Raw genomic sequence first — 13,928 nt, 5'->3', positions numbered from 1 at the left:
ACACAAAATACACATCCAGACATACACACATGCTCGTACACATGCTGCAGAGAGGGAGTAATTGTATATCTGTTCAGGCCCCTTGAGTCACTCCCAGGAGCCCTAGGTCCCAGGCTCTGGGGGCCTTCACCCCAGAGAAGAAGAATGTGTCTGGAAAACATTTCCAGGCATTTTCATGTGTGAAAGCTGTTTTCTTCTTAGGCTCCTCCTCTCCTTTCATCACTTTGCAGATGTCTGTGGCTGTCTCGCCAAGTCTTGGGATCAAGCCACATGGCCCTCTCGAGGGCTGAGTTGAGGGGGGCATGGGGAGCCTTTGAAAGACCAGCCTGGGGACGCCTGGGTGGCTCAGTGGTTGAGCATCTGCCTTCGGCTCAGGGCGTGATCCCGGGGTCCCGGGATTGAGTTCCACATCAGGCTCCCTGCATTGAGCCTGCTTCTCCTTCTGGCTAAATCTCTGTCTCTCTCCTTCTGTGTCTATCATGAAAAATAAATAAAATCTTTCCTAAAAAGAGAAAGACCAGCCTGTACCATCCTTTCCAGTGCCTGCAAGAGTCTAACTGACCCAGAGGAAGAAGTAGCCCCACGATGTTTCACAGAGGTCATAAAATGTGGCTCCACCCTCAAGAGGAAGCCAGAGCTAGCTGTGACCACAGAGCAGCTGGGGCCTAAGGAGGAGGAAGCATTATGTACAAGGTCTGGAAGGAAAGCCGAGGAGGGATGGAGAGTGTGTGTGCAGCCCCTCCTCTGGATCCAGGCCTTACATCCATAGGCTTGAACTTTCTCTCAGTGCCCAGGAACCCCAAGGAGACAAGAGATAGAACTTTCTTTGTTTTCTATCACTGAGCCTCATTTTTGACTTCTAGTTTGTTTTCCATCAGGCTGGTGGGGAAAATATATAACTTCTTCCAGGAGTTATGTTGTAGTTCTGAGGCCTTAATGCAATGCTGCATGATAGAAGCATGGTGTGTGGTCCTCATACAACAGTCGCCAAGTCACTTCTGAGGCTGTCCTTGCCTGGTCCACAGGGCCCCCATAGGCCCAATGTTTCCCTCTTTGTTATGGTCACAGTCCCAGCTTAGGTGCATCCCCAACCCATTTGCCCCAAACTCCTGCCACCTCCCTAAAAACAGCTCTGGGGCCCACAGATCTCTTGCCCTCTGTCATTCTTCTTCAGGCCAGAGCACCTGTTCCTGGTTCAGGAGTTGAGGGGGTGGGGTGGTCTCCTCTCCCCACAGCTTCCAGCCAGCGGGACTCGAAACTTGCATGCACTTTTCTCCCTTTATCACCTCCAGAAACCATCTCAATTCTCCTGAGGGCTTAGGCTCTTAAAAGAGCTTCATTTTAAAAACATTTTCAGGGGATTCTTGGGTGGCTCAGCGGTTTAGCACCTGCCTTTGGCCCAGGATGTGATTGTGGAGCCTGGGATCAAGTCCCACGTCGGGCTCCCTGCATTGCATGGAGCCTGCTTCTGTCTCTGCCTCTCGCTCTCTCTGTGTCTCTCATGAATAAATAAAATCTTTAAAAAAATAAAAACATTTTCAACTTAATTTTTTTTTGCTATTGACTGATTGATTGAAGTATAGTTGACAATTAAGAGTTTTAGGCTACTTCTGTTTCCCTCCTCTTCTTCTCTGCTCTGCCTCAGTCCTCAAAGCTGCCTGTATGAGGGAAAGAGGAATGGAACACAGAGAAAAATGAACATTGGTGAGTATACCAAAATAATGCCTGGCCACATGCCCCAGCCTGTTTAATCTCACCACAATCCCCAGTGCTCTCCTCATTCTACGGATGAGGAAACTAAGGCTTAATGATGTCACATAACTGGGGCACCTGGGTGGATCAGTCGGTTAAATGTCCGACTTTTCATTTCAGCTGGGGTCATGATTTCAGGGTCATGGGAAGGAGCCCCACGTCAGGCTCTGTGCTCAGCAGGGAGTCTACATGAGATTCTCTCTCCCTCTCCCTCTGCCCCTCCCCACACTCTCTCTTTCTAAAATAAATAAATAAATCTAAAAAAAATGTCACATAACAAGAATCCTTCCCACATACAAAACCAAAGCACTGTATAAAATGAGTGTGCCCTGGGTCAGTGAACTAGACCCCACATTTCTTGTTATTATGAGAAGAACGCCTTATTCAAATAGAATCTTCCATGAAAAACTTGAAGGTGTGTTTCTGCTCCGGTTGCAGGCTCCTGGGCACTTCTGTGATGTTCGAGGCCCCAAAGCACATTCAGAGATCCCTGGTCTTCATGTGGACCTCCAGGTTTGCTCTCTAGCCAAGCCCCTAGACCCAGATGATGACATTCTTGGTGCCCGGTCTTGTGGATTTCCTTGGAAGACCCTGGCTTCACATCACACACAGTGTGGCTCTTCCCTAGAGGCCACTGGGCTCCACTCCTGGATGCCCTGTCAGGGCCAGATCCTTAGTTTCTGAGAGTTTGGAGGCCAGCCCACCCCCTACTGCCCAATCTCTCCACTGCGTCCAATGCAATCAGCCAGGCTGCATGGGGTCAATTGCTTTAAATAAATGTTAATCCTGCTCAGAGCTAGATTGGCAGGGCTTTTAGGAAGGGTTAGAAGGAACAGGGCTATAATTTCTCCCTGGAGACTATTTTTTTTCTTTTTTGCAAATCTTTTCATTGAGACTGCTGCCATTTCATCCCCTTTCATTCATAAAATGGATGTTTCAAGAGACACTGATAGTCCTTGGGCTTCCATGGCTGGTCAGCCCATCATTAGGTCGCTGGGTAAATGTTAGGTGAGCACCTACTGAGCGCCAGGTGCTGTGTTACCTACAGGGACGCGAAGGTGAGCAAGATGCTTCTTCACAGGCCACAGGTCTTGCCTCTGTGCTCCCCTAGCTCCAGGACATCGTAGTGGACATTTGCTGGCTCTCGGCCACCCAGCACTCACTTCCCCTAACAGCTCTCTGGTTTCCTTTCCCATGACCTGCCACTCCTGTCCCTGAGCTGAGACAATGAATCAGGCAATTTGCCCTCTCCTCGTGGAAGCCAAAGGGGTGTCTGAAGGTTTTCTGGACTACGGTTCTGCCTCTCCATGTCCCCATGAGACCAAAGCCACATCACAGCACCATCATCCTTCCAGTGAGCCCCTCCCAGGACTTGGAAACCAGGTCCAGAGGGGCAGGTGGCTTCCTTAGCCCAGCATCAGAACCCGACTGCTGAAGAAACTTCTCTTCTGCTTCCCGTTCTTCTTCTGAGCCTCGTGCTCCAGGCTTCCTGTGGGTTTGGGGCTCCTCCCAAGTTTCTTTCTCTTCCCTTCCCTTCCCTGTCCCTTTGACAGCCAGGACTGGTCTGTGCTACATGTAACCAGAGAACCCCGGCCCACAGGCTGGATTCCAGCTGTTACCTCAGGCATCTCCAACATGCTCCAAACAGACAGCTGAGCACCTGCTCCAGGCGGGGGGCTGTGGAGGCTCCGACCTGGAGGGGCCAGGTGCTGGAGTGTGAGGAATGTCGTGGAAGCCGAACAGGGAGGAAGATGTCAGCTCCACCTGAGTAGCAGGTCACCAGACTGAGTTCCCTGCTTTGGCCCTTGACTCCAACCCTCACCCCCCCTTGGCTTTCTCAACATGGACAGCTGGAAGGATATTTCACAAGTCAAATCACATCGTTGCTGGGCTCAAACATACAGATGGTGCCCTGTCTCACTCAGAATGTGAGTCAAAGTCCTACGGGGGCCCTATGTGACCTGCTTCCTCAGGAAGGGACTGTCTCTCAGTCCCCGTGTGGCTGGGTAGGGTCACTAGGCCAGCCTTTCAGCCGTGAGACCTGGTGGCGGGTGCCCAGCCCAGCCCACCCCACTTGCCTACGAGAAAATGCTGGATTCGACTTTCTCCACTTCCCCTCCTCACCTCTGAGGGGAATGGCCACAGCCAGAGCAGCCTGGAAGCCACAAGGTAAAGGTGGCTCCTGAATGACTGGACCTGAGGAGCAGAGCTGCCTTTTTTTTTTTTTTTTTTTTTTTTAAACAAAATGCACAGCAGTGCCTCCAAGCCGGAAGTGAGAGGCCACACTCTGTTGCCCTCTTATATTCCCTCATCTATTTTGAGGATTTGGACTTCTTATTTATTTATTTTTGTTGACAGGCTTAGTCATCAACATTTGGTTTTTTTTGTTGTTGGTTTTTGTTTTTTTTTTTCCCTTGGATATCCTCTTCTAAGCTGAAGCTTTTACTTCACTGTAGGCTAGGAAACCAGATAATCAAGTTTCTTAGAATAGTGACTAGGGTAAAAGTGAACGGGTGCTGAGGGAGGCCTGAGAGGTTCTCCTGTGGCAAAGCATGTGATTTAGTGCATAGGCTCTGTCTGTAGCTTCTCAGAGACCTCCTGTAGTCTTCTCTTGTTTTCTTGTGTTTTCTAGACGTTGGAGGTTACTGAAAGGTAACCTCAGAATGAATGAGGTATGACTGCCCTCTCTCCGAGGAAAAAAAACAACAATGTTGTCCTCGCTCTTTACTAACAGAATTGTGGCCCATGGATAATACTCAACAAAATCCAGCATTTTTCTCTACAGAAACAGAAATATTTTCCTTTAATTTTTGTAAAAAAGTAGAGGACTAAAGGGTCAGGAATCATTAAGACACTGTTGTAGAAGAATAAGGAGGGAGGGGGTTGTCCTGCCATGTATAAACACTTCATATTAGCAAAGGTAGACAAAGAGAGCATGGAACTGAGTGGAAGACCCAGAGAAGGATCACATGTTGATGGGAACTTGGGCTGTGACAGAGGGGGTGTTACTATGAATCAGTGAAAAAAGAAGGTATCAATAGATCATGCTAGCAGAGTAAGTGGCTAATATATGCAAAATATAACATCAGATCTCTTCCTCAGGCTCTATTCAGATATTTTTAATTTTTATTTATTTATTTTTAAAAGATTTTATTATTTTTAAAAAATATTTTATTGCTTTGTTTGAGAGAGAGAAAGAGACAGAGCATGAGCAGTGGGGAGGACACAGAAGGAGAGAGAAAAGCAGACTTCCCAAGGAGCAAGGAGCCTGATGTGGGGCTGGATCCCAGGACCCTGAGATGGTGACCTGAGTCAAAGACAGACACTCAACAGACTGAGCCACATCCAGGAACCCCTAAAGATTTTATTTTTTTAAGATTTTATTTATTTATTCACAAGAGACACAGAGAGAGAGAGGCAGAGACACAGGCAGAGGGAGAAGCAGGCTCCATGTAGGGAGCCCGACGTGGGACTCGATCCCGGGTCTCCAGGATCACACCCTGGGCTGGAGGTGGCGCTAACCTGCTGAGTCACCAGGGCTGCCCTTAACCAGGAAATTAAAGAAGAAATTTAAAAAGTACATGGAAGCAAATGAAAACGAAAACATGACAGTCTAAAACCTTTGGGACACAGCAAAGGTGGTCCTAAGAGGGAAATAACTGGCATTACCAGCCCACCTCAAGAAGCAAGAGAAGTCTCAAATACACAGCCTAACCTTACACATAAAGGATCTAGAAAAGGAACAGCAAATACAGCCTATAGCCAGCAGAAGAAGGGAAATAATAAAGAATAGGGCAGAAACAAATATACAAACCAACCAACCAGTAGAACAGATCAACAAAACTAAGAGTTGATTCTTCGAAAGAATTAATAAAATGGATAAACCGCTAGCTACACTTATCAAAAAGAAACGAGAAGGGACCCAAATAAATAAAATCACCAATGAAAAAGGAGAGACCACAACCGGCACCACAGACATACAATTAGAAGAGAATATTACGAAAATTTATGTGCCAACAAATTGGAAAACCTGGAAGATATGGACATATTCTTATGAACATACAAGCTATCAAATGGTCATAAACAAAAAAATGTTCAACCTCATTAGTAATCGTGGGAATTCAAATATTAATAATGAGACCTTGGGATCCCTGGGTGGCGCAGCGGTTTAGCGCCTGCCTTTGGCCCAGGGCGCAATCCTGGAGACCCAGGATCGAATCCCACGTCGGGCTCCCGGTGCATGGAGCCTGCTTCTCCCTCTGCCTGTGTCTCTGCCCCATTCTCTCTCTCTCTGTGTGACTATCATAAATAAATAAAAATTAAAAAAAAAAAAAAAAGAGACCTTGTTTCAGGCTGATCAGATTGGCCAAAATTGAAAAAACCTGATAATACCATGTTGCTATAGATGGGGGTGAAGGAGAACTCATACATCTGTGGTGGGAATGTAAGCTGGTACAAGTCTACAGTTCCTTATCTGCAATTCCCAAATTAAAAAACTCTGAAAACTGCAAGTTTTTTTCACCCCTAAGTTTGTTTGCCTTAAATGCACTTTAGGACAAAACTTGATCTAGAATTGGAAGGAAGGGGACGCCTGGGTGGTTCAGTGGTTGAGCCTCTCTTTGGCCCGGGACGTGATCCTAGAGACCCTGGATTGAGTCCCACATCGGGCTGCCTGCATGGAGCCTGCTTCTCCCCCTGCCTGTGTCTCTGCCTCTCTCTCTCTCTGTCTCTCTCTGTATGTGTCTCTCTCATGAATGAATATGTAAAATCTTTAAAAATAAAATTAAAAAATAATAATGAAAAATAAAATCTTTAATTTAATTAAATAAAAGGAAGGAAATTCTGACACATGCACTACAACATGGATGAATCTTGAGGATATTGTACTAAATGAAATGAGCCAGTAGCAAAGAGACAAATACTGTATAATTCCACTTATATGAGGTACTTAGGGTAGTCAAAATCATAAAGACAGAAACAGTGTTTTCAGGGATTAGGAAGAAAGCAAAATGGGGAATTATTGTTAAACAGGTACAGAGTTTTAGTTTTTCTTTTAAAGATTTTATTTATTTATTCATGAGAGACACAGAGAGAGAAAAAGAGAGAGAGAGGCAGAGAGAGAAGCAGGCTCCACGCAGGAAGCCTAATGCAGGACTCGATCCCAGGACTCCAGGATCATGCCCTGTGCCGAAGGCAGGCACTAAACCTCTGAGCCACCCAGGGTCCTGAGTTTCAGTTTTATAAGATAAAAAACATTGAGTGGATGGATGATGGTGATGATTGCATAATGTGATTAATTGTATTTCATACCACTGAACCAACTGTGCACTTAAAAATGGTTAAGATGGTAAATTTTGTTATGTGCACTTTACCACAATAAAAAAAAAACTGAATTAATTTGAGTTTTTTAAAGTCTTAATTTGTCCCATTTAATGTGATTATTTAGGGCAGCTGGGTGGCTCAGTCAGTTAAACGTTTGCCTTCAGCTCAGGTCATGATCCCTGCTCAGTGAGGAGCCTGCTTCTCCCTCTCCCTCTCCCTCATAACACAGGTTCTCTCTCTCTGTGTGTCAAATAAATAAATAAAATCTTAAAAAATAATAGTAAGATAAATTTAAAAATAAGAAAAATTATGTGATTGTTCATATATTTTCCTGAAGAAATATTATTGTTTGGTTATGGGGTGCCCCACTGGCTGTTTTAGGCAATATGTGGCATATCCACCATATTACATTTAAACGTTTTTATTTTAAAAATATTCTTAAATTTAAAATGGATTTTCTTTCCTTTCCATACAGTTCTAATTGCAACACATGTATAGATTTGTGTAACTACCACCACAATCAGGATATAGAGCAACCCCAAACCTTATTTCTCTCTTTTATAATCACACCCTCCCCTCAACAACCCCTACACCTGGCACCCATTGATCTGTTTTCCATCTGCTTGTCTTTTCAAGAGGAAATAGAATCCTTTAGCATATTACATTTTTAATATCAGAACCATTCTAAAATTGGAAACAAAATGGTCTCAAGTATTTAGAGAGCAGAAGATATGCAACTATTTGCCTAAAAACCTCCCCACATGTTTGTGGGAGGGACATGTACAAGAATCTTCATAGCAGTGCTACACATAACAAAAAAGGAAACAGTAAACAGTCTATCAGTAAGAGAATGGATAAATAAACTGAGGTTTACTGTCACAACTGAAAACTATACAAACAGCATCTTAAACACCATCCCTGGGTGGCTCAGCGGTTTAAAGCTTGTCTTTGGCCCAGGGTGTGATCCTGGAGTCCTGGGATCGAGTCTCACATCGGACTCCCTGCATGAAGCCTGCTTCTCCTTCTGCCTATATCTCTGCCTCTCTCTCTCATGAATAAATAAATAAAAATTTTAAAACAACAACAACAGACAGCATCTTAAAATAATGGATTAGAATGTATCAACATGGATGAATCTCAGAAACAGGAGTGTAAAAGCAAGATTCACTTTTCAAAGGAAAGGGAAAAGTGATTCACTTTTCAAATTTCAAAGGAATTTACATGGTATCTTACTATTTATAAACACATATTGTTAATATATGTATTATATATATTACATATGTGTAGTATTTATCTATACACATATTAATATAATATTGCACATTCTGATGATTAGTCACATGGTAAAAGCATCTATGGGTGGACAAGAAGGATTTTTTTTTTAAGATTTTATTTATTTATTCATGAGAGACACAGAGAGAGAGGCAGAGACACAGGCAGAGGGAGAAGCAGGCTCCATGCAGGGGAGCCCAACACAGGACTCGATCTTAGGACCTCAGGATCACGCCCTGAGCCAAAGGCAGACGCACAACCACAGAACCACCCAGGTGTCCCAAGAAGGATCTATAGCAACTTGAGAATAATGGTTATATGAACAGGGGAAATAAGGAAGAGCTTTGGATTATTATTTTTATTTTAGTCTTTTTATTTTTAAGAAATATGGAGCATGATGTTAATACTTGTTAAATCTGTGTAGGCAAGTACATGGGTGTCTGTCATATCCTTTGTACCTTAAAAAAAAAAAGTTCTATTTATTCATTTGAGAGAGAGAGAGCGAGCAGAGGGGGAGGTGCTGAGAGAGTCCAAGTGGACTCCCCAACAAGCACAGAGCCAGATGCATGACCAGATCCCACAACCCCGAGATCATGACCTGAGCTGAAACCAAGAGTCAGTCACTCAACTGAGTGAGCCACTCAGGTGCCCATTTTTTGTACCTTTCTTTAGAAAAGATTTTATTTATTTTTAGAAAAAGAGCATGAGCAGAGGGAGGGGCAAAGGGGAGAGGGAGAGGGAGAATCTCAAGCAGACTCCCTTCTGAGCGCAGAGCCTGCTGCAGGCTCCATCTCACCACTCTGAGATCATGACCCAAGCTGAAATCAAGAGTCCAACATGTAACTGACTGAGCCACCCAGGTGTCCCTTTTTTGTGTGCCTTTTTTATTGGAAATACTTCATCATTAACTTTGATCACAATCGATGAAAGAAAAACAAACGGATGAAGATTTAGAGCAGGTAGACCTTAGCACTTTGCCCCTTCCCCACTTTATAGGTGGGGAGAGCAAGCCATTTGTCCAAGGTCACAGAATGAGTGCAGAGCTGGGAAAAGAATGTAGGTCTCCAGACTGGTGCACTTTCATCGTGACGTTTGCCAAAGGGTGTGTGTGGTATCCGTGGCCTCAGGCTCGTGCTTGACACTCACGTCCAGATTTGGAAAGCTGTGCTGAGCTGTTCACTGTGCTATGCCAGGTCAGTGGGCACAGCCTCTTAGGACAGGCTCCTCTTCACTGCAAAAAGCCTGGGTTACTGCAATGGCCCCTTACACTCTGGGGACGTCCATCCATCTACTCATACATGTGTTAATTCATCCATCCACCCACCTACACACCCACTCTCCCTTTCTTTGACTCTCATCCTCCATCCACTCATGGGCCAAAGTTTTATTGAGGGCTTACCCTGATTATGTGCAGAGAGCACAGAATAATAACACTGAGTGGTTTCCCAGCCCCAAGGAGCCCGCTGTCCATTAGAACAATAAAGGCGTGAATTAAAAGAAACAAACAAATGCCCGAACCTCCACTGTATGGCAAATGTTTTCCTGGAGATATTGGGTATAATGGGAGCAAATAAGGAAGTCTGATCTATTCTAGAGGAGAAGGGGAAGCAGGCAGTCAGAGGCTGCTGTGGATTTTTTTAAAATTTTAATTGTGATAAAATACACATAATCTAAAATTTATCATCTCCAACATTTTTAAGTATACAGTTTAGTGGCATTAGGTACACTCACATTGTTGTGCAGCCATCACACCCGTTCATTGTGGTTTTGATTTGCATTCCTTTAATGATTAGTACACTGAGCGTATCTTTCCGTACTTATTGGCCATTCATATATCTTCTTTGGAGAAATGGCTATTGTGAATAATGATGCTATGAACATGGGTGTACAAGTATCTGTTTGAGTTTCCGCTTTTGATTCTTTCTGGTAGATTGCTGGATCATATGGTAATCCTATTTTTAATTTTTTTAGGAACTGCCATATGTTTTTGACAGCACCCATGCCGCTTTACCTTCCCACCAATGGTACACAAGGGTTCCAATTTCCCCACAGCCTTATCAACACTCGTTATTTTTGTTCTTTTTAATATTTATTGATGTATGCGTATACGTATGTATGTAATCTCTACACCCCATGTGAGGCCGGGATCAAGAGTTGCCCACCCCTCTGACCTTGTGGCTTTGATTTGCATTCCTTTAACGATGAGTATAGTGAGCATGTTTTTATATGCTTATTGGCCATTCACATATCTTTTTTGGAGAAATGGCTATTCAAGTTCTTTGCTCATTCTTAAATTGGGTTGTGTGTGGTTTTTGTTGCTGAATTATAGGAGTTCTTTATGTATTCTGGGTATTAACCCCTTATTCTTCTCCTATTATGTGGGGTGGCTTTCTGTCTCCGTTGACTGTGCCCTTTGATGCACACCATGGAGATTTGAAAGGGTCATAGAAGTCAGCCTGTTTGGGCAGCAGCAGGATGAGGGGAAAGGTGCTCGGGGCACAGGAAACAGCCTGTGCAAACACACAGGGGAAAGAAAATGTAAGCAAAATGTAAGTAGTCGAGGCTTGCTAGAGCACGTGTGGGAGAGGTGAGGCGGAGCGACCCCAGCACAGTAGGCCCGCTAAGCAGCGTGGACTTTGCTCTAACGTGGTGCCAGGTTCAAGGAGCCGTCCGGGGACCCCTGCCCCAGCAGCCCGCGCTGGGAGTTTGTGAAGATGCACACCCGTGTCGCCCCAGCTCTGCTCGACTCCGGGGTGGGGCCCGGGGCCCGGGTTCTAATAAGGCTCTGGGATTTTTCGGACGTTCATTCGAGCTTGAGCACCGCGCAGAGGCGGGCCCCGAGGGGGCTCGGGAGCTGCAGAGACCGCCCGGGCTGCGCCTCGGGGGCGCCCCGCCCCGTCCCCCCCGCGGGGTCGCGGGCGCCGGGGGGCAGCGCTGCCGCGGCCAGGCCCACGTTCCTCTCACTTCCCGCCATTGTCCCGAGTTCCTGCGGCCGCGGCTCCGCGCTGCGCCGCCGCCCCCTGGCCCCGAGGAGCGGTGACTCACGTCCGTTCTCCGCGGTGACATCAGCCTGCGCAGCGCCGCCCGCCCTCCGGGGCCTGACCGGGGCGCGGGCGCCGTCGGCCTGCAGGGGGCGCCAGAGCCCGCAGCGCCCTCCCCCGCCGCCCGAGCCCGCACCCCCGGCGCGGAGGAAGGGGACCAGGGGCCCGCCGCAACCACCACCACCACCACCACCTGCCCGGCTCGTGGGAGCCACCAGCCGAGAGCCACAGATGGGGAAACTGAGACCTGGCGCCGGGGTGCGCGCTGAGCTGGGCAGCCGGAGCCCCCCCCCCCCCCCCCCCCCGCTGCCCCACCTGGCGCCGGCTGCCCCTCGCCCACCTGCGCTGCCCGGCTCTCCGCTCGCAGGGGCCCCTGGACCCGCTCCTTCCCCCAGCCGGCTCCCAGGTTCCGGGGACCCGGGAAACTCACTCCAGTCCGGGCTGGTTTCACAAGACCCGGAGCCACCTGAGGGCGCCTTGGTCTAGGAAACACGGAGTCCTGCGAGGGCCACGCGAGCTCCCCGCCTCGCACCTGGCCGCTTGGGGCTCGCGGGGCGCCGCGTGGGCGGCCCAGCCTCGGACGCAGGAAAGGACTCCCTCCCCGGGGGCCCCTGGCGCTGTCCCGCGGCCAGTCACCTGCCTGCCGGTCCTGTCTCGCTACCAGGAAAATTCTTGTAGAATTGAATGAGCTCATACACGGAAGGTGCCCGTAGCAGTGCCCGGGGGGCCTGAGAAGCACCTACAGCCTTCGGGGACCAGGGCTCCAGGAAGGAAGGGATGCTCCTGTTGTCTTGCTTTGTGCACTGCTGTGTCTCCAACCCTTAGAGCACTCCGTGGTACACAGTAGGAGCGCGGTAAATACTTGTCCAGCGAATGAATGTTAGCTGTTATTACTGCCTAAGCTGATTTTACTCTAGAATTTAGGCCTGTCCGCGCAGGCCTAGAGGACAGGACGGGAGGATTCTTGAGCATCTGCTTGCACAAGGGATAGAGGGCTCCCTGGAAAGGAGTCATCCTAAGGAAAGAGAGTTGAAGAGGATAAAAGAGGTTCAAGGACAGGGTGAGGAGGAGATGGTGATTCAGGGACAAGGATCCTCAGTGCTCACCCCTGAGTCCCAGGAGCACTGCATAAAGGAGTGGACACTTTCAGGAACATGCCAGAAGGAACGTCAGCATGATTTGTCAATGGCAGCTTCTTGACAGTTTGGACAATGAGGATTTGGTTTTTAAAAAGTCAGCACTTGGGACGCCTGGGTGGCTCAGCGGTGAGCGTCTACCTTCTGCTCAGGGTGTGATCCCGGGTTCCCGGGATCGAGTCCCACATCCGACTCCTTGCATGGAGCCTGCTTCTCCCTCTGCCTAGGTCTCTGCCTCTCTCTGTGTGTCTCTCATGAATAAATAAATAAAATCTTAAAAAAAAAAAAAGTCAGCACCTTTAATGTGGATGCTTTACTTCTGGGAAGCATATCTCCAAGGCAGAGCACTTGCAGGGCATTCCCAAGAACGTCTGCAGGGACAGAGCCAGAGAAAGCCAATTACTGTTATATGTGGTCATATTTCTGTCAATAGACTGATGGGGGTTTGGAGGGCTTGGGCCAACACAACTCGGAAGGGTAGCCCTGTCAGAGCTGCCTTAGTGGGGAGTGGGCCCGCTGTCTGTGGAAATGTTCAAGCAGAGGCTGAACTACCTCTCTAAGAGATAGCACAGTGGAGGTCCACCAAAGGATGAGAGCTTGGACTACATGGACCTCAAGGTTGCTGCTCTGAAGCAGAGATAGTGAAGCAGAGGGGTGCCTGGCTGGCTCAGTTGGTAGAGCTTGTGACTTTCAATCTCAGGGTCATGAGTTCAAGCCTCATGTTGAGCATAGAGCCTGAAAGAAAGAGAGAGAGAGAGAAGAAAAGGAGAAAAAAAAGAAGGAAGGAAGAAAGAAATAGTGAGCAGTGAAGCAGAGGGCATCTCTGAGACCACCCGGTCCTGGTTCTGCCACCGTGATGCCTTGGGAGTAAGCAGCTCATGGGAAATGGAGTTTGCCATGAATTATTCCTCACTGGTCTGCACTTCTTCCGGAAGGACAGGTTAGCTCTGACCGAACCTGGCCTTTCCACCTGGTGGCCTGCTTGCCCTTGATGAGACAGTGAACCGTCAGGGAGGAAGCCTCGCAGAGTCTGGAGTCGCCAGGTCTGGGTTCAAATCCCACCTCCTCCACTTCCTCAGCAAATCCTCTTACTTCTCTGAACCTCAATTTTGTCAGCTATGAAATGAGAATGAAAATATTTACTATTCAAAGTTGTTGCAAGATGATGTGTTCTCAATGCCTGGTACATAGTAAGAGCTTAAAGAACATCCATCCTCTCTGACTTGCTTCAGCCCAGGGGCCAGGCTTTGCCTTCTTGGGGAGAGATGAGATCATTCTTGAAAAGAATGTTGAAAGCTAAAAGGTTTAAGTGGGATCTTGAGCAACTCCCTTAACTTCCCCAGTCCCAGCCTATTCCTTTTTAAAACGAGGGAAGTGGGAAGGGGGTTCTCCAACTCCAGCTCAT

At 47.4% G+C, this 13,928-nt stretch overlaps 1 non-coding gene across 1 annotated transcript; it reads left to right on the top strand.

Moving 5' to 3' along the window:
• The first annotated feature begins 13,179 nt into the window (after positions 1–13,179).
• Positions 13,180–13,252, top strand: TRNAE-UUC (transfer RNA glutamic acid (anticodon UUC)). Its single transcript has one exon. It is a non-coding gene; the product is annotated as a tRNA-Glu (tRNA).
• Positions 13,253–13,928: the final 676 nt, after the last annotated feature.

This window comes from Canis aureus, chromosome 16 (genome assembly GCF_053574225.1).
Source record: "Canis aureus isolate CA01 chromosome 16, VMU_Caureus_v.1.0, whole genome shotgun sequence".
NCBI lineage: Eukaryota > Metazoa > Chordata > Mammalia > Carnivora > Canidae > Canis > Canis aureus.
This window is presented reverse-complemented; position numbering and strand designations above follow the sequence as displayed.